The sequence below is a fragment of the Schistocerca gregaria genome, chromosome 2, assembly GCF_023897955.1.
Source record: "Schistocerca gregaria isolate iqSchGreg1 chromosome 2, iqSchGreg1.2, whole genome shotgun sequence".
Classification (NCBI taxonomy): Eukaryota; Metazoa; Arthropoda; class Insecta; order Orthoptera; family Acrididae; genus Schistocerca; species Schistocerca gregaria.
In genome coordinates, this window is record NC_064921.1 from 715,880,302 (window position 1) to 715,899,398 (window position 19,097).

A 19,097-nucleotide genomic window follows, 5' to 3' on the forward strand; every position below is an offset into this window, starting at 1 on the left:
TAAACATACTCAACAACTTGGGCTTTAATTTGTCGCAGAAAGTAAGATAAAATTCGGCAGTGAGACCGTCGGGTCCGGGCGATTTATTTTTCGGACTTCGTGATAGCGCAGAATCCAATTCGTCTTCATCAATTTCTCGCATGAGAGTTTCGACTTCAGCAGCACCCAAAGTCCTTTGCAAGTTATTGAGTAATTCATCGTGAGTTCCATCGTCGGTATGTGTCTTTGCCAGGAGATCTGCCAGGTGATTGTGAAGTGCGTTCCGTATGTCTTGTTGCCGCGTGAGCGCAACGCCTTCACTCAACTGAAGACGAGTTATTAATCTCCGCCGCCCCCTCTTATTTTCACGAATGACGTGAAACATGGATGTCATTTCGTCGTCTATCACATTCTGGGGCCTGGACCTTATTTGAAAGCCTTCTGCCTGCTGCCGCTGAAGTTTTAATAATTTTGCCTTAATTTTTTTAATCTGCATAAAATTTTCAGGTACAGTCACATCGGACTGGTAAAGCTCCCTGAGACAAGTAAAATAAAACTCAGACGTTTGCCGTTGCCACCAGGATTTGTCCCGAGCGTAGCGTTTAAACATTTTTGATAAAGTTGGTTTGGCATGTGTTATCCACCATTCAGTAACGGAGGCATACTGTGCAACCCGTCGTTCACATGCCTCCCATGTTGCGTTAAAGACACGGTGACAGTCAACATCGTTAAGGAGAGCATTGTTAAGTTTCCAGAAACCTCTGCCGCGAAATGTGCCTTGCTTGACCATGTTAACAGTACAAATATATGCGGCATGATCGGAAAAATTGTGGGCCAAACTTCGGATTGGAGGACTTGAGTCTTCATACACGCCGATACATAGATTCTGTCTAGCCGGCTTGCAGAGTGGTTCATGACATGAGTGAACCCAGGTGCCGCTCCGTGCGTATGCTCCCATGTGTCAATGAGGTTCATTTCTTGGACGATACGTTCTAGTTCTCCAGATTTGTTAAAATTAGGCGTCTGGTCTTTTGGACTTAAGACACAATTGAAGTCACCCGCAAAAATTATACGATCGTAGGTTCCCCTAAAAAGTGGGACTATGGCGCTTGTGAAGAACTCAGCCCTAGCACGCCTATTGCTACTGCCGGACGGGGCGTAAACATTGATTATGCGTGTCCGATGGAAAGTGACAGCGATCCCTCTATGATCAGGCAGTTTTTCTGCGTCGGTCGCTACAATCCCTTCTTTTAACAGAATCGCTGTCCCTAAATTCGCACCGCTCCCGGAATTGGAGAGAGTAGTATAACCAGTTATTCGGTCAAGTTCAATCGCAGCGACTTCTTGAAGTAACAGAATATCGATATCCGCTGCGTATACAAAATCTTGTAAATTACGGAGCCGCCAGTACGACTGTATCTTATTGATGTTTAACGTGGCAATTTTATAGGCTTGGGGCTCGTTCATGGGAGAAGGCACATACTATTAATTAAACAGTCTTAGAAGGATGGCTAACGAAATTGAGGCCAAGCGCGTCAGTCGGAGTTCCTGTAGTTCCCGGTACGGTTGGTGTATGCTGCTCTGTGGGGGGTGCCGAAGATTCCGTCTCAATGGTCCGCATGACAGCCGCATCATTGCTCGCATCCAATACTTCCATTTCCTGTGCCCAATTCCCAGTGAGAGTGGCCTCTGACAAAAGCGATCCTGCGTTTCCTTGAGCGTGGGTATCCGGCAAAACGACTCTACTCGAGGTATCACTATCTTCCACCCGTCGTGGATTCACAGGGGGAGACACTACAGGATCAATGTCCATTCGACCAGACGCAGGGAGACCAACTTCAGAGGGTTCAGAAGTGTTCTGACTTATTTGGCTGCTTATTCGTTTCGCTTTGTCGCGGAGCTGTGGGGCGAGCTGATTGGCTCCTTGATGTGCAAGTCTCCGCTTCTTTTTGGAAGGCTTCCTGTTAGGGTTCGCAGTATCATCAACATCCGAAGTGGACTGTTGACTCTGGGGTTGATCCACCGGGAACACAGCGTCTGCTTCATCCTCAGTACCAGTGGCATCAACCACTGGGGAGTCATCCGTCGTTACCTCCATCTCTGAGTGTGGTAGCGGCGGTGCCGCGTCAGCACTCAGTTCTTTGACGTTATCGGCCAAAACATCATTCAAACGAGGGGCATCTACAGGCGGGGTCGCGGGTGGAAGACCAGAAGCCGCGACAGCGTATGTCAGTGGCAGTGCCGTCGTTACAGGGGGGCTAGCGGCTTCACCGACAGGTATCTGCGTCACGCGTCTTTGTATACATTCAGAGCGCACGTGGCCGGGCGCACCACAGCCGGCACACGTTTTTGGCTGCCCATCATATATGACAATTCCGCGATGTCCACCTACGTAAATATATGAAGGTATGTGCTTCTGTAGATCGATCTTAACCTGCCTGACGCCGTTAAGCACCGGAAATTTGTGGGCTTTGGACCAACGCTCCGCAAAATTGTTAATGACCCTCCCGTAAGGTGTTAATGCAGAATTTATTTGCGCGGCTGATATTTCAAACGGGAGTTCGAAAATACGTGCCGTTCGGATGCCCAGTCCAGCATGCGTAATGCTGACGTCACTGACGGTACCATCGCTATGTTTAAACTTCAGTACACCTCCACTGGACTCCACAATTCTATCACACAGTTCAGAGGACGTTAATTTCACATAAACAACACTAGTCACGATAGAGAAATTTATCCCTACAATGTCATCAAAAGTAATCTTAGCTGTTTCCTCTAACCATGCTTCAACTTCAAACGAATTTGGTTTCGAAAAGTTCCTATCAAAGGTAAACTTCAAGGTATCTTTCCTGTTAGTCGGATTCATAATTCCATATCAGATCCTACAGAACGGAACGAATACTAATAAGCAGACGCTGTAAGCACGCGACTGACCGCCTGACGTAAATACTTCCTGCCGCAGCGCGCTGGCCCTGGAGGTCCGCTCACCACCGCTGCCGCAGGCAGACTACCCCTAGACCAACGAGCCTTCTCGGTGCACATGACTATCGCCTCCGTTCTTGGTATCACCGTGCAGAGCTGCTGCTCACCCAGCGTTCTCCCTGGCTGTTGCGGTTTGATTGTTTTTATCGTTGTCTTTTACTATAGCAACTTCTAGAATCGGACGGAGCTCGTAGCCGATGCCCTTGCTTACGCAGGAAAAATCTGTTGGAGCTACGGTTTTCCAGGTAGTACAACGGCAGAACCGTCGTTTCCGTGGTGTAGCGGTTATCACGTCTGCTTTACACGCAGAAGGTCCCCGCTTCGATCCCGGGCGGAAGCACGACTTTTTGTAAACCCGTTTTCGGATTCCATTTCCGAGATAACGTCACGTCTGCGTGTGCGGGATAATAAATGTCGTGTGCTACACCGATATCGCCTCATTTTACTGTCAAATGCTCTTGCTCCCATAGTGCACCGGTATTCAGTAACTCAGAACGCTCGTAGCTCCATTCTGGCCTGCAAAATTTAGTATCCATTTCTTCAAGACTACTTCAAGTTCGCTTCATACTGGCTTTCCTGATCTCTTTGCACTCGCCTTGTCACAACTCTGTTGAAGTGTGAACGTAACTAATAGTGAGAAACTCTTAACTACGCTCAGTCTTGTATCCCACTCTTTGGTTGACGTTGTCGCTAATCAGATGAAGGTAGACTGCTCCACGATTGAGCTTCGTCTCCACTCACGGTGCACACGTTCTGCAAAGACAACCTTTGTTTTCCGTTGCATGCAAGATTACTGTCGGCTCTTCTACAGAAATCGACCTATGTAATTTACTGGTATCAGATTCTTGCCATATCAAACGGTCCCTTCATGACCGTAGGGCCACACACAGCGTGCTGCGGCACGCATCTGTTCTTCATTGCAGAGCTACAAACGTGGGTGAGCTCCACCTACTCTTCAGCACGGTCAAAACGGTAGGGCTCGTCCGGGATTTGAACCCGGGACCTCCTGCACCCAAAGCAGGAATCATACCCCTAGACCAACGAGCCACTTGCCGGTGGCAGTGAAGGTAATCCCAAGCAGTCCAGCTCCGAGGAACACAAACTTTCATGTAAATCAGAAAGAAAAGCGCTTTCTGAAGGCAGCGCCCACCACTGATGGAAAGAATATTAAAGGCAATGAATGTAGAGTGAATAATTTCATCGCGCTCTGCAGATGAACAGACGGTGGTGTTTCACTTTCGTCATGTGCTTTCTTAGCATCAAGGGAAGGCAAATGCACTAAACAAAAGAACACCGGGAATCCGAAACACCAACTCATAACGAAAAGATAGCGGAATATACTGCAAGCAAAACTTCCAAACACGACTCCTGAAGGCGTCGGTGCCTTAAGAATTATTCCGTGCAGCAATGATCATCTACGAAGAGCCAACTGTATGTGTCGCTCCACCACGCAACATTTTTGATATCGTTTTACCTAAATTTCCATTACCTGTTCGTTACAAGAATACCGTGTGGCTTTCAACTGGTCTGCTTCGTCCAGCAGCGATAGTAGTAACTAAACCGACCACAGTATCATTAAAAGTAGGTCAGACACAAAAGTCGGAGTTGCTCTGTAGCTCATGTTATTCTGCTTTCAGATGCAATTGTATGGCTGGGAGTAGGGGCGTACTCCTGTAATGCAGGCGTCCGGGAGGCCGCTTCTGAGGGAGACATCTGGGAACAACTACAGACACGGCCGTTTCATTAGCTCAGGAACGACCGCGATGCTCTTATCGAGCTCTGCAGATTGACCGGACTGCAGTGCGGAATTTTCTGCTAGTGGTGGCTCGGGGTTAAGAGAAGTCGGGAGGTGTGAGCAAAACTACATCGGGAAACCGAAACAGACGACTCATAACGAAAAGATTGCGGAACGTACTGCAAAAGCAAACGTTGGAGAAGACGAACTCTGAAGCCGTCGGTGCTTTAACAATCATTCCGTGCAGCAACGATAATCTGGGAAGAGCGAAGGGTGGGTTCCGCTCGACCACACAACAAATTTTATATAATGTTCTACTTGTTCTAAATTTGCGTTTCCAGATCATCAGTAAAATACTGTGTGATTTACACCTGGCTTGCTTCTTCCAAAAGCGATATTAAGAAATACATCGACTGCAACGTCATTAGGGGTCGCGGGTCCGGGCGCCGGCGCGCCAGCGGCGGCCTGTCGGGGCTGCTGGTGCCTCCATGTAGAGCTACCGCTGGGCCCGGGCTCCTTGCCGCTAACGAAGTGATTGCTTTTGGTGACATCATATGCAACAGCGACTGCGCGAATTGACGGTAGCTCGTACGGAAAGCAAGAGTAGCTGATGCTACCGAGGACTCGGCCGCGAGCTTATCCGACGACTTCTTGGGCTCTTATTCGTGGTGGCATTCAGACAGGCAAGGGTGCTGTCGATTGTTGCGTACGAATGCGAAATACCTGCATTGTGCGTTTCCGCAAAGTGATTTTTACGCCAAAGTTGTGATCGTCCTGCAAGTTGTGTCACATGTGGATCTCAGAGCTTAGCAGTTTCCGTGGTGTAGCGGTTATCACGTCTGCCTAACAGGCAGAAGGTCTCCGTACGATTCCGGGCGTAATCACTTTTTCGTCGCACTCAACAAGACACTTGCTACAATCTCTACTGTGAACATTTAAATCAATTTCAAACGTCCAACCACCAGGCTGCAGATGGCTCAAATGATACGTGAAACTCTTTCAGAACCGGCTACTTGGTTTTTGTGCTTACCTGGAGGGCAGGAAATGCGCGGAACAGCCGCCGGCATGCCGGTAGTCGCCACACGTTTGCACAAAACGCAAGGGCTCGTCCGGGATTTGAACCCGGGACCTCCTGCACCCGAAGCAGGAATCATACCCCTAGACCAACGAGCCTTCTCGGTGCACATGACTATCGCCTCCGCTCTTGGTATCACCGTGCAGAGCTGCTGCTCACCCAGCGTTCTCCCTGGCTGTTGCGGTTTGATTGTTTTTATCGTTGTCTTTTACTATAGCAACTTCTAGAATCGGACGGAGCTCGTAGCCGATGCCCTTGCTTACGCAGGAAAAATCTGTTGGAGCTACGGTTTTCCAGGTAGTACAACGGCAGAACCGTCGTTTCCGTGGTGTAGCGGTTATCACGTCTGCTTTACACGCAGAAGGTCCCCGCTTCGATCCCGGGCGGAAGCACGACTTTTTGTAAACCCGTTTTCGGATTCCATTTCCGAGATAACGTCACGTCTGCGTGTGCGGGATAATAAATGTCGTGTGCTACACCGATATCGCCTCATTTTACTGTCAAATGCTCTTGCTCCCATAGTGCACCGGTATTCAGTAACTCAGAACGCTCGTAGCTCCATTCTGGCCTGCAAAATTTAGTATCCATTTCTTCAAGACTACTTCAAGTTCGCTTCATACTGGCTTTCCTAATCTCTTTGCACTCGCCTTGTCACAACTCTGTTGAAGTGTGAACGTAACTAATAGTGAGAAACTCTTAACTACGCTCAGTCTTGTATCCCACTCTTTGGTTGACGTTGTCGCTAATCAGATGAAGGTAGACTGCTCCACGATTGATCTTCGTCTCCACTCACGGTGCACACGTTCTGCAAAGACAACCTTTGTTTTCCGTTGCATGCAAGATTACTGTCGGCTCTTCTACAGAAATCGACCTATGTAATTTACTGGTATCAGATTCTTGCCATATCAAACGGTCCCTTCATGACCGTAGGGCCACACACAGCGTGCTGCGGCACGCATCTGTTCTTCATTGCAGAGCTACAAACGTGGGTGAGCTCCACCTACTCTTCAGCACGGTCAAAACGGTAGGGCTCGTCCGGGATTTGAACCCGGGACCTCCTGCACCCAAAGCAGGAATCATACCCCTAGACCAACGAGCCACTTGCCGGTGGCAGTGAAGGTAATCCCAAGCAGTCCAGCTCCGAGGAACACAAACTTTCATGTAAATCAGAAAGAAAAGCGCTTTCTGAAGGCAGCGCCCACCACTGATGGAAAGAATATTAAAGGCAATGAATGTAGAGTGAATAATTTCATCGCGCTCTGCAGATGAACAGACGGTGGTGTTTCACTTTCGTCATGTGCTTTCTTAGCATCAAGGGAAGGCAAATGCACTAAACAAAAGAACACCGGGAATCCGAAACACCAACTCATAACCAAAAGATAGCGGAATATACTGCAAGCAAAACTTCCAAACACGACTCCTGAAGGCGTCGGTGCCTTAAGAATTATTCCGTGCAGCAATGATCATCTACGAAGAGCCAACTGTATGTGTCGCTCCACCACGCAACATTTTTGATATCGTTTTACCTAAATTTCCATTACCTGTTCGTTACAAGAATACCGTGTGGCTTTCAACTGGTCTGCTTCGTCCAGCAGCGATAGTAGTAACTAAACCGACCACAGTATCATTAAAAGTAGGTCAGACACAAAAGTCGGAGTTGCTCTGTAGCTCATGTTATTCTGCTTTCAGATGCAATTGTATGGCTGGGAGTAGGGGCGTACTCCTGTAATGCAGGCGTCCGGGAGGCCGTTTCTGTGGGAGACATCTGGGAACAACTACAGACACGGCCGTTTCATTAGCTCAGGAACGACCGCGATGCTCTTATCGAGCTCTGCAGATTGACCGGACTGCAGTGCGGAATTTTCTGCTAGTGGTGGCTCGGGGTTAAGAGAAGTCGGGAGGTGTGAGCAAAACTACATCGGGAAACCGAAACAGACGACTCATAACGAAAAGATTGCGGAACGTACTGCAAAAGCAAACGTTGGAGAAGACGAACTCTGAAGCCGTCGGTGCTTTAACAATCATTCCGTGCAGCAACGATAATCTGGGAAGAGCGAAGGGTGGGTTCCGCTCGACCACACAACAAATTTTATATAATGTTCTACTTGTTCTAAATTTGCGTTTCCAGATCATCAGTAAAATACTGTGTGATTTACACCTGGCTTGCTTCTTCCAAAAGCGATATTAAGAAATACATCGACTGCAACGTCATTAGGGGTCGCGGGTCCGGGCGCCGGCGCGCCAGCGGCGGCCTGTCGGGGCTGCTGGTGCCTCCATGTAGAGCTACCGCTGGGCCCGGGCTCCTTGCCGCTAACGAAGTGATTGCTTTTGGTGACATCATATGCAACAGCGACTGCGCGAATTGACGGTAGCTCGTACGGAAAGCAAGAGTAGCTGATGCTACCGAGGACTCGGCCGCGAGCTTGTCCGACGACTTCTTGGGCTCTTATTCGTGGTGGCATTCAGACAGGCAAGGGTGCTGTCGATTGTTGCGTACGAATGCGAAATACCTGCATTGTGCGTTTCCGCAAAGTGATTTTTACGCCAAAGTTGTGATCGTCCTGCAAGTTGTGTCACATGTGGATCTCAGAGCTTAGCAGTTTCCGTGGTGTAGCGGTTATCACGTCTGCCTAACAGGCAGAAGGTCTCCGTTTCGATTCCGGGCGTAATCACTTTTTCGTCGCACTCAACAAGACACTTGCTACAATCTCTACTGTGAACATTTAAATCAATTTCAAACGTCCAACCACCAGGCTGCAGATGGCTCAAATGATACGTGAAACTCTTTCAGAACCGGCTACTTGGTTTTTGTGCTTACCTGGAGGGCAGGAAATGCGCGGAACAGCCGCCGGCATGCCGGTAGTCGCCACACGTTTGCACAAAACGCAAGGGCTCGTCCGGGATTTGAACCCGGGACCTCCTGCACCCGAAGCAGGAATCATACCCCTAGACCAACGAGCCTTCTCGGTGCACATGACTATCGCCTCCGTTCTTGGTATCACCGTGAAGAGCTGCTGCTCACCCAGCGTTCTCCCTGGCTGTTGCGGTTTGATTGTTTTTATCGTTGTCTTTTACTATAGCAACTTCTAGAATCGGACGGAGCTCGTAGCCGATGCCCTTGCTTACGCAGGAAAAATCTGTTGGAGCTACGGTTTTCCAGGTAGTACAACGGCAGAACCGTCGTTTCCGTGGTGTAGCGGTTATCACGTCTGCTTTACACGCAGAAGGTCCCCGCTTCGATCCCGGGCGGAAGCACGACTTTTTGTAAACCCGTTTTCGGATTCCATTTCCGAGATAACGTCACGTCTGCGTGTGCGGGATAATAAATGTCGTGTGCTACACCGATATCGCCTCATTTTACTGTCAAATGCTCTTGCTCCCATAGTGCACCGGTATTCAGTAACTCAGAACGCTCGTAGCTCCATTCTGGCCTGCAAAATTTAGTATCCATTTCTTCAAGACTACTTCAAGTTCGCTTCATACTGGCTTTCCTGATCTCTTTGCACTCGCCTTGTCACAACTCTGTTGAAGTGTGAACGTAACTAATAGTGAGAAACTCTTAACTACGCTCAGTCTTGTATCCCACTCTTTGGTTGACGTTGTCGCTAATCAGATGAAGGTAGACTGCTCCACGATTGAGCTTCGTCTCCACTCACGGTGCACACGTTCTGCAAAGACAACCTTTGTTTTCCGTTGCATGCAAGATTACTGTCGGCTCTTCTACAGAAATCGACCTATGTAATTTACTGGTATCAGATTCTTGCCATATCAAACGTCCCTTCATGACCGTAGGGCCACACACAGCGTGCTGCGGCACGCATCTGTTCTTCATTGCAGAGCTACAAACGTGGGTGAGCTCCACCTACTCTTCAGCACGGTCAAAACGGTAGGGCTCGTCCGGGATTTGAACCCGGGACCTCCTGCACCCAAAGCAGGAATCATACCCCTAGACCAACGAGCCACTTGCCGGTGGCAGTGAAGGTAATCCCAAGCAGTCCAGCTCCGAGGAACACAAACTTTCATGTAAATCAGAAAGAAAAGCGCTTTCTGAAGGCAGCGCCCACCACTGATGGAAAGAATATTAAAGGCAATGAATGTAGAGTGAATAATTTCATCGCGCTCTGCAGATGAACAGACGGTGGTGTTTCACTTTCGTCATGTGCTTTCTTAGCATCAAGGGAAGGCAAATGCACTAAACAAAAGAACACCGGGAATCCGAAACACCAACTCATAACCAAAAGATAGCGGAATATACTGCAAGCAAAACTTCCAAACACGACTCCTGAAGGCGTCGGTGCCTTAAGAATTATTCCGTGCAGCAATGATCATCTACGAAGAGCCAACTGTATGTGTCGCTCCACCACGCAACATTTTTGATATCGTTTTACCTAAATTTCCATTACCTGTTCGTTACAAGAATACCGTGTGGCTTTCAACTGGTCTGCTTCGTCCAGCAGCGATAGTAGTAACTAAACCGACCACAGTATCATTAAAAGTAGGTCAGACACAAAAGTCGGAGTTGCTCTGTAGCTCATGTTATTCTGCTTTCAGATGCAATTGTATGGCTGGGAGTAGGGGCGTACTCCTGTAATGCAGGCGTCCGGGAGGCCGTTTCTGTGGGAGACATCTGGGAACAACTACAGACACGGCCGTTTCATTAGCTCAGGAACGACCGCGATGCTCTTATCGAGCTCTGCAGATTGACCGGACTGCAGTGCGGAATTTTCTGCTAGTGGTGGCTCGGGGTTAAGAGAAGTCGGGAGGTGTGAGCAAAACTACATCGGGAAACCGAAACAGACGACTCATAACGAAAAGATTGCGGAACGTACTGCAAAAGCAAACGTTGGAGAAGACGAACTCTGAAGCCGTCGGTGCTTTAACAATCATTCCGTGCAGCAACGATAATCTGGGAAGAGCGAAGGGTGGGTTCCGCTCGACCACACAACAAATTTTATATAATGTTCTACTTGTTCTAAATTTGCGTTTCCAGATCATCAGTAAAATACTGTGTGATTTACACCTGGCTTGCTTCTTCCAAAAGCGATATTAAGAAATACATCGACTGCAACGTCATTAGGGGTCGCGGGTCCGGGCGCCGGCGCGCCAGCGGCGGCCTGTCGGGGCTGCTGGTGCCTCCATGTAGAGCTACCGCTGGGCCCGGGCTCCTTGCCGCTAACGAAGTGATTGCTTTTGGTGACATCATATGCAACAGCGACTGCGCGAATTGACGGTAGCTCGTACGGAAAGCAAGAGTAGCTGATGCTACCGAGGACTCGGCCGCGAGCTTGTCCGACGACTTCTTGGGCTCTTATTCGTGGTGGCATTCAGACAGGCAAGGGTGCTGTCGATTGTTGCGTACGAATGCGAAATACCTGCATTGTGCGTTTCCGCAAAGTGATTTTTACGCCAAAGTTGTGATCGTCCTGCAAGTTGTGTCACATGTGGATCTCAGAGCTTAGCAGTTTCCGTGGTGTAGCGGTTATCACGTCTGCCTAACAGGCAGAAGGTCTCCGTTTCGATTCCGGGCGTAATCACTTTTTCGTCGCACTCAACAAGACACTTGCTACAATCTCTACTGTGAACATTTAAATCAATTTCAAACGTCCAACCACCAGGCTGCAGATGGCTCAAATGATACGTGAAACTCTTTCAGAACCGGCTACTTGGTTTTTGTGCTTACCTGGAGGGCAGGAAATGCGCGGAACAGCCGCCGGCATGCCGGTAGTCGCCACACGTTTGCACAAAACGCAAGGGCTCGTCCGGGATTTGAACCCGGGACCTCCTGCACCCGAAGCAGGAATCATACCCCTAGACCAACGAGCCTTCTCGGTGCACATGACTATCGCCTCCGTTCTTGGTATCACCGTGCAGAGCTGCTGCTCACCCAGCGTTCTCCCTGGCTGTTGCGGTTTGATTGTTTTTATCGTTGTCTTTTACTATAGCAACTTCTAGAATCGGACGGAGCTCGTAGCCGATGCCCTTGCTTACGCAGGAAAAATCTGTTGGAGCTACGGTTTTCCAGGTAGTACAACGGCAGAACCGTCGTTTCCGTGGTGTAGCGGTTATCACGTCTGCTTTACACGCAGAAGGTCCCCGCTTCGATCCCGGGCGGAAGCACGACTTTTTGTAAACCCGTTTTCGGATTCCATTTCCGAGATAACGTCACGTCTGCGTGTGCGGGATAATAAATGTCGTGTGCTACACCGATATCGCCTCATTTTACTGTCAAATGCTCTTGCTCCCATAGTGCACCGGTATTCAGTAACTCAGAACGCTCGTAGCTCCATTCTGGCCTGCAAAATTTAGTATCCATTTCTTCAAGACTACTTCAAGTTCGCTTCATACTGGATTTCCTAATCTCTTTGCACTCGCCTTGTCACAACTCTGTTGAAGTGTGAACGTAACTAATAGTGAGAAACTCTTAACTACGCTCAGTCTTGTATCCCACTCTTTGGTTGACGTTGTCGCTAATCAGATGAAGGTAGACTGCTCCACGATTGAGCTTCGTCTCCACTCACGGTGCACACGTTCTGCAAAGACAACCTTTGTTTTCCGTTGCATGCAAGATTACTGTCGGCTCTTCTACAGAAATCGACCTATGTAATTTACTGGTATCAGATTCTTGCCATATCAAACGGTCCCTTCATGACCGTAGGGCCACACACAGCGTGCTGCGGCACGCATCTGTTCTTCATTGCAGAGCTACAAACGTGGGTGAGCTCCACCTACTCTTCAGCACGGTCAAAACGGTAGGGCTCGTCCGGGATTTGAACCCGGGACCTCCTGCACCCAAAGCAGGAATCATACCCCTAGACCAACGAGCCACTTGCCGGTGGCAGTGAAGGTAATCCCAAGCAGTCCAGCTCCGAGGAACACAAACTTTCATGTAAATCAGAAAGAAAAGCGCTTTCTGAAGGCAGCGCCCACCACTGATGGAAAGAATATTAAAGGCAATGAATGTAGAGTGAATAATTTCATCGCGCTCTGCAGATGAACAGACGGTGGTGTTTCACTTTCGTCATGTGCTTTCTTAGCATCAAGGGAAGGCAAATGCACTAAACAAAAGAACACCGGGAATCCGAAACACCAACTCATAACGAAAAGATAGCGGAATATACTGCAAGCAAAACTTCCAAACACGACTCCTGAAGGCGTCGGTGCCTTAAGAATTATTCCGTGCAGCAATGATCATCTACGAAGAGCCAACTGTATGTGTCGCTCCACCACGCAACATTTTTGATATCGTTTTACCTAAATTTCCATTACCTGTTCGTTACAAGAATACCGTGTGGCTTTCAACTGGTCTGCTTCGTCCAGCAGCGATAGTAGTAACTAAACCGACCACAGTATCATTAAAAGTAGGTCAGACACAAAAGTCGGAGTTGCTCTGTAGCTCATGTTATTCTGCTTTCAAATGCAATTGTATGGCTGGGAGTAGGGGCGTACTCCTGTAATGCAGGCGTCCGGGAGGCCGTTTCTGTGGGAGACATCTGGGAACAACTACAGACACGGCCGTTTCATTAGCTCAGGAACGACCGCGATGCTCTTATCGAGCTCTGCAGATTGACCGGACTGCAGTGCGGAATTTTCTGCTAGTGGTGGCTCGGGGTTAAGAGAAGTCGGGAGGTGTGAGCAAAACTACATCGGGAAACCGAAACAGACGACTCATAACGAAAAGATTGCGGAACGTACTGCAAAAGCAAACGTTGGAGAAGACGAACTCTGAAGCCGTCGGTGCTTTAACAATCATTCCGTGCAGCAACGATAATCTGGGAAGAGCGAAGGGTGGGTTCCGCTCGACCACACAACAAATTTTATATAATGTTCTACTTGTTCTAAATTTGCGTTTCCAGATCATCAGTAAAATACTGTGTGATTTACACCTGGCTTGCTTCTTCCAAAAGCGATATTAAGAAATACATCGACTGCAACGTCATTAGGGGTCGCGGGTCCGGGCGCCGGCGCGCCAGCGGCGGCCTGTCGGGGCTGCTGGTGCCTCCATGTAGAGCTACCGCTGGGCCCGGGCTCCTTGCCGCTAACGAAGTGATTGCTTTTGGTGACATCATATGCAACAGCGACTGCGCGAATTGACGGTAGCTCGTACGGAAAGCAAGAGTAGCTGATGCTACCGAGGACTCGGCCGCGAGCTTGTCCGACGACTTCTTGGGCTCTTATTCGTGGTGGCATTCAGACAGGCAAGGGTGCTGTCGATTGTTGCGTACGAATGCGAAATACCTGCATTGTGCGTTTCCGCAAAGTGATTTTTACGCCAAAGTTGTGATCGTCCTGCAAGTTGTGTTACATGTGGATCTCAGAGCTTAGCAGTTTCCGTGGTGTAGCGGTTATCACGTCTGCCTAACAGGCAGAAGGTCTCCGTTTCGATTCCGGGCGTAATCACTTTTTCGTCGCACTCAACAAGACACTTGCTACAATCTCTACTGTGAACATTTAAATCAATTTCAAACGTCCAACCACCAGGCTGCAGATGGCTCAAATGATACGTGAAACTCTTTCAGAACCGGCTACTTGGTTTTTGTGCTTACCTGGAGGGCAGGAAATGCGCGGAACAGCCGCCGGCATGCCGGTAGTCGCCACACGTTTGCACAAAACGCAAGGGCTCGTCCGGGATTTGAACCCAGGACCTCCTGCACCCGAAGCAGGAATCATACCCCTAGACCAACGAGCCTTCTCGATGCACATGAATATCGCCTCCGTTCTTGGTATCACCGTGCAGAGCTGCTGCTCACCCAGCGTTCTCCCTGGCTGTTGTGGTTTGATTGTTTTTATCGTTGTCTTTTACTAGAGCATCTTCTAGAATCGGACGGAGCTCGTAGCCGATGCCCTTGCTTACGCAGGAAAAATCTGTTGGAGCTACGGTTTTCCAGGTAGCACAACGGCAGAACCGTCGTTTCCGTGGTGTAGCGGTTATCACGTCTGCTTTACACGCAGAAGGTCCCCGCTTCGATCCCGGGCGGAAGCACGACTATTTTTAAACCCGTTTTCGGATTCCATTTCCGAGATAACGTCACGTCTGCGTGTGCGGGATAATAAATGTCGTGTGCTACACCGATATCGCCTCATTTTACTGTCAAATGCTCTTGCTCCCATAGTGCACCGGTATTCAGTAACTCAGAACGCTCGTAGCTCCATTCTGGCCTGCAAAATTTAGTATCCATTTCTTCAAGACTACTTCAAGTTCGCTTCATACTGGCTTTCCTGATCTCTTTGCACTCGCCTTGTCACAACTCTGTTGAAGTGTGAACGTAACTAATAGTGAGAAACTCTTAACTACGCTCAGTCTTGTATCCCACTCTTTGGTTGACGTTGTCGCTAATCAGATGAAGGTAGACTGCTCCACGATTGAGCTTCGTCTCCACTCACGGTGCACACGTTCTGCAAAGACAACCTTTGTTTTCCGTTGCATGCAAGATTACTGTCGGCTCTTCTACAGAAATCGACCTATGTAATTTACTGGTATCAGATTCTTGCCATATCAAACGGTCCCTTCATGACCGTAGGGCCACACACAGCGTGCTGCGGCACGCATCTGTTCTTCATTGCAGAGCTACAAACGTGGGTGAGCTCCACCTACTCTTCAGCACGGTCAAAACGGTAGGGCTCGTCCGGGATTTGAACCCGGGACCTCCTGCACCCAAAGCAGGAATCATACCCCTAGACCAACGAGCCACTTGCCGGTGGCAGTGAAGGTAATCCCAAGCAGTCCAGCTCCGAGGAACACAAACTTTCATGTAAATCACAAAGAAAAGCGCTTTCTGAAGGCAGCGCCCACCACTGATGGAAAGAATATTAAAGGCAATGAATGTAGAGTGAATAATTTCATCGCGCTCTGCAGATGAACAGACGGTGGTGTTTCACTTTCGTCATGTGCTTTCTTAGCATCAAGGGAAGGCAAATGCACTAAACAAAAGAACACCGGGAATCCGAAACACCAACTCATAACCAAAAGATAGCGTAATATACTGCAAGCAAAACTTCCAAACACGACTCCTGAAGGCGTCGGTGCCTTAAGAATTATTCCGTGCAGCAATGATCATCTACGAAGAGCCAACTGTATGTGTCGCTCCACCACGCAACATTTTTGATATCGTTTTACCTAAATTTCCATTACCTGTTCGTTACAAGAATACCGTGTGGCTTTCAACTGGTCTGCTTCGTCCAGCAGCGATAGTAGTAACTAAACCGACCACAGTATCATTAAAAGTAGGTCAGACACAAAAGTCGGAGTTGCTCTGTAGCTCATGTTATTCTGCTTTCAGATGCAATTGTATGGCTGGGAGTAGGGGCGTACTCCTGTAATGCAGGCGTCCGGGAGGCCGTTTCTGTGGGAGACATCTGGGAACAACTACAGACACGGCCGTTTCATTAGCTCAGGAACGACCGCGATGCTCTTATCGAGCTCTGCAGATTGCCGGACTGCAGTGCGGAATTTTCTGCTAGTGGTGGCTCGGGGTTAAGAGAAGTCGGGAGGTGTGAGCAAAACTACATCGGGAAACCGAAACAGACGACTCATAACGAAAAGATTGCGGAACGTACTGCAAAAGCAAACGTTGGAGAAGACGAACTCTGAAGCCGTCGGTGCTTTAACAATCATTCCGTGCAGCAATGATAATCTGGGAAGAGCGAAGGGTGGGTTCCGCTCGACCACACAACAAATTTTATATAATGTTCTACTTGTTCTAAATTTGCGTTTCCAGATCATCAGTAAAATACTGTGTGATTTACACCTGGCTTGCTTCTTCCAAAAGCGATATTAAGAAATACATCGACTGCAACGTCATTAGGGGTCGCGGGTCCGGGCGCCGGCGCGCCAGCGGCGGCCTGTCGGGGCTGCTGGTGCCTCCATGTAGAGCTACTGCTACCGCTGGGCCCGGGCTCCTTGCCGCTAACGAAGTGATTGCTTTTGGTGACATCATATGCAACAGCGACTGCGCGAATTGACGGTAGCTCGTACGGAAAGCAAGAGTAGCTGATGCTACCGAGGACTCGGCCGCGAGATTGTCCGACGACTTCTTGGGCTCTTATTCGTGGTGGCATTCAGACAGGCTAGGGTGCTGTCGATTGTTGCGTACGAATGCGAAATACCTGCATTGTGCGTTTCCGCAAAGTGATTTTTACGCCAAAGTTGTGATCGTCCTGCAAGTTGTGTCACATGTGGATCTCAGAGCTTAGCAGTTTCCGTGGTGTAGCGGTTATCACGTCTGCCTAACAGGCAGAAGGTCTCCGTTTCGATTCCGGGCGTAATCACTTTTTCGTCGCACTCAACAAGACACTTGCTACAATCTCTACTGTGAACATTTAAATCAATTTCAAACGTCCAACCACCAGGCTGCAGATGGCTCAAATGATACGTGAAACTCTTTCAGAACCGGCTACTTGGTTTTTGTGCTTACCTGGAGGGCAGGAAATGTGCGGAACAGCCGCCGGCATGCCGGTAGTCGCCACACGTTTGCACAAAACGCAAGGGCTCGTCCGGGATTTGAACCCGGGACCTCCTGCACCCGAAGCAGGAATCATACCCCTAGACCAACGAGCCTTCTCGGTGCACATGACTATCGCCTCCGTTCTTGGTATCACCGTGCAGAGCTGCTGCTCACCCAGCGTTCTCCCTGGCTGTTGCGGTTTGATTGTTTTTATCGTTGTCTTTTACTATAGCAACTTCTAGAATCGGACGGAGCTCGTAGCCGATGCCCTTGCTTACGCAGGAAAAATCTGTTGGAGCTACGGTTTTCCAGGTAGTACAACGGCAGAACCGTCGTTTCCGTGGTGTAGCGGTTATCACGTCTGCTTTACACGCAGAAGGTCCCCGCTTCGATCCCGGGCGGAAGCACGACTTTTTGTAAACCCGTTTTCGGATTCCATTTCCGAGATAGCGTCACGTCTGCGTGTGCGGGATAATAAATGTCGTGTGCTACACCGATATCGCCTCATTTTACTGTCAAATGCTCTTGCTCCCATAGTGCACCGGTATTCAGTAACTCAGAACGCTCGTAGCTCCATTCTGGCCTGCGAAATTTAGTATCCATTTCTTCAAGACTACTTCAAGTTCGCTTCATACTGGCTTTCCTGATCTCTTTGCACTCGCCTTGTCACAACTCTGTTGAAGTGTGAACGTAACTAATAGTGAGAAACTCTTAACTACGCTCAGTCTTGTATCCCACTCTTTGGTTGACGTTGTCGCTAATCAGATGAAGGTAGACTGCTCCACGATTGAGCTTCGTCTCCACTCACGGTGCACACGTTCTGCAAAGACAACCTTTGTTTTCCGTTGCATGCAAGATTACTGTCGGCTCTTCTACAGAAATCGACCTATGTAATTTACTGGTATCAGATTCTTGCCATATCAAACGGTCCCTTCATGACCAGGGCCACACACAGCGTGCTGCGGCACGCATCTGTTCTTCATTGCAGAGCTACAAACGTGGGTGAGCTCCACCTACTCTTCAGCACGGTCAAAACGGTAGGGCTCGTCCGGGATTTGAACCCGGGACCTCCTGCACCCAAAGCAGGAATCATACCCCTAGACCAACTTTTTTTTTTTTTTATTTATTTTGGGCCTCCCTTCTCCCCACACAGCCCATCCATTCGCTCTCCTTTTATGCCTTCTTCGGCGAGCTTCTATGCTATATCGACTGATTTTTTTTTTCATATTTACTGTGACAGTTAGGGAAATGAAATGATGTTTGGCTTCTTCGCCATGTGAGGCTTCTCCTCCGTAGAACTGAAAATTGAAAAATTAAGGCTTCTTGGGAATTAATAAATTGTCACTCTTGCTTCATACTGAAAAAAATTAAACAAAAATAGAAAGATTGTAACTGAGGAACACGTGCAAGAAGCTTCCACTGCATTGTGTGCAACGAAACCACCTTCCGATATTACCGAGATCCTGGAAAATCTTCATAGATGAAAGTAGTTGCTGGAGATATGGGGTTCATCCAGCAGTAAGTGTGAAGCCGCAGTGCCGTTTCGGGGTTCTGTCCGAGGCCTTCACGGCTACCGTAGCGGCCCTGGGGCACACGAAGTCCCCACCGTACTTCACCCTCAACAGCGATCCCCTACTTCGGCCTGTGACTACATTTTTCGTAGACGAGGGCTATTAAGATGTTTATCCAATCCCTTGTCTCTGAAACAGAATGTGTAACATGTTACCAAAAGTTTTTTTGTGGTCCCTGCGCGTACATATCTGATAATATTTTGCTCGTTCGTATAATTCGTATTCTAAAACACGGTCATTGCCGTGTTCAGATATAACGTAATGTACATAATTGCCAAACAACCACAACACAGCATTGGTTTTCTGGACAGGGA

General features: G+C 48.8%; 16 non-coding genes across 16 annotated transcripts; 6 read left to right on the forward strand and 10 right to left on the reverse strand.

Annotated features, from left to right (window-relative positions):
• Positions 1-3,228: 3,228 nt before the first annotated feature.
• Trnav-uac (transfer RNA valine (anticodon UAC)) lies at positions 3,229-3,301 on the forward strand. The gene has a single exon. It is a non-coding gene; the product is annotated as a tRNA-Val (tRNA).
• A 635-nt stretch (positions 3,302-3,936) lies between these two features.
• On the reverse strand, positions 3,937-4,008 carry Trnap-ugg (transfer RNA proline (anticodon UGG)). Its single transcript has one exon. It is a non-coding gene; the product is annotated as a tRNA-Pro (tRNA).
• Positions 4,009-5,797: 1,789 nt separating this feature from the next.
• Positions 5,798-5,869, reverse strand: Trnap-cgg (transfer RNA proline (anticodon CGG)). The gene has a single exon. It is a non-coding gene; the product is annotated as a tRNA-Pro (tRNA).
• A 221-nt stretch (positions 5,870-6,090) lies between these two features.
• On the forward strand, positions 6,091-6,163 carry Trnav-uac (transfer RNA valine (anticodon UAC)). The gene has a single exon. It is a non-coding gene; the product is annotated as a tRNA-Val (tRNA).
• A 635-nt stretch (positions 6,164-6,798) lies between these two features.
• Trnap-ugg (transfer RNA proline (anticodon UGG)) lies at positions 6,799-6,870 on the reverse strand. Its single transcript has one exon. It is a non-coding gene; the product is annotated as a tRNA-Pro (tRNA).
• Positions 6,871-8,660: 1,790 nt separating this feature from the next.
• On the reverse strand, positions 8,661-8,732 carry Trnap-cgg (transfer RNA proline (anticodon CGG)). The gene has a single exon. It is a non-coding gene; the product is annotated as a tRNA-Pro (tRNA).
• A 221-nt stretch (positions 8,733-8,953) lies between these two features.
• On the forward strand, positions 8,954-9,026 carry Trnav-uac (transfer RNA valine (anticodon UAC)). Its single transcript has one exon. It is a non-coding gene; the product is annotated as a tRNA-Val (tRNA).
• A 634-nt stretch (positions 9,027-9,660) lies between these two features.
• Trnap-ugg (transfer RNA proline (anticodon UGG)) lies at positions 9,661-9,732 on the reverse strand. Its single transcript has one exon. It is a non-coding gene; the product is annotated as a tRNA-Pro (tRNA).
• A 1,790-nt stretch (positions 9,733-11,522) lies between these two features.
• Trnap-cgg (transfer RNA proline (anticodon CGG)) lies at positions 11,523-11,594 on the reverse strand. The gene has a single exon. It is a non-coding gene; the product is annotated as a tRNA-Pro (tRNA).
• A 221-nt stretch (positions 11,595-11,815) lies between these two features.
• Trnav-uac (transfer RNA valine (anticodon UAC)) lies at positions 11,816-11,888 on the forward strand. Its single transcript has one exon. It is a non-coding gene; the product is annotated as a tRNA-Val (tRNA).
• Positions 11,889-12,523: 635 nt separating this feature from the next.
• Positions 12,524-12,595, reverse strand: Trnap-ugg (transfer RNA proline (anticodon UGG)). Its single transcript has one exon. It is a non-coding gene; the product is annotated as a tRNA-Pro (tRNA).
• A 1,790-nt stretch (positions 12,596-14,385) lies between these two features.
• Trnap-cgg (transfer RNA proline (anticodon CGG)) lies at positions 14,386-14,457 on the reverse strand. Its single transcript has one exon. It is a non-coding gene; the product is annotated as a tRNA-Pro (tRNA).
• A 221-nt stretch (positions 14,458-14,678) lies between these two features.
• Positions 14,679-14,751, forward strand: Trnav-uac (transfer RNA valine (anticodon UAC)). The gene has a single exon. It is a non-coding gene; the product is annotated as a tRNA-Val (tRNA).
• Positions 14,752-15,386: 635 nt separating this feature from the next.
• On the reverse strand, positions 15,387-15,458 carry Trnap-ugg (transfer RNA proline (anticodon UGG)). The gene has a single exon. It is a non-coding gene; the product is annotated as a tRNA-Pro (tRNA).
• Positions 15,459-17,253: 1,795 nt separating this feature from the next.
• Positions 17,254-17,325, reverse strand: Trnap-cgg (transfer RNA proline (anticodon CGG)). Its single transcript has one exon. It is a non-coding gene; the product is annotated as a tRNA-Pro (tRNA).
• Positions 17,326-17,546: 221 nt separating this feature from the next.
• Trnav-uac (transfer RNA valine (anticodon UAC)) lies at positions 17,547-17,619 on the forward strand. The gene has a single exon. It is a non-coding gene; the product is annotated as a tRNA-Val (tRNA).
• The last annotated feature ends 1,478 nt before the right edge of the window (positions 17,620-19,097 follow it).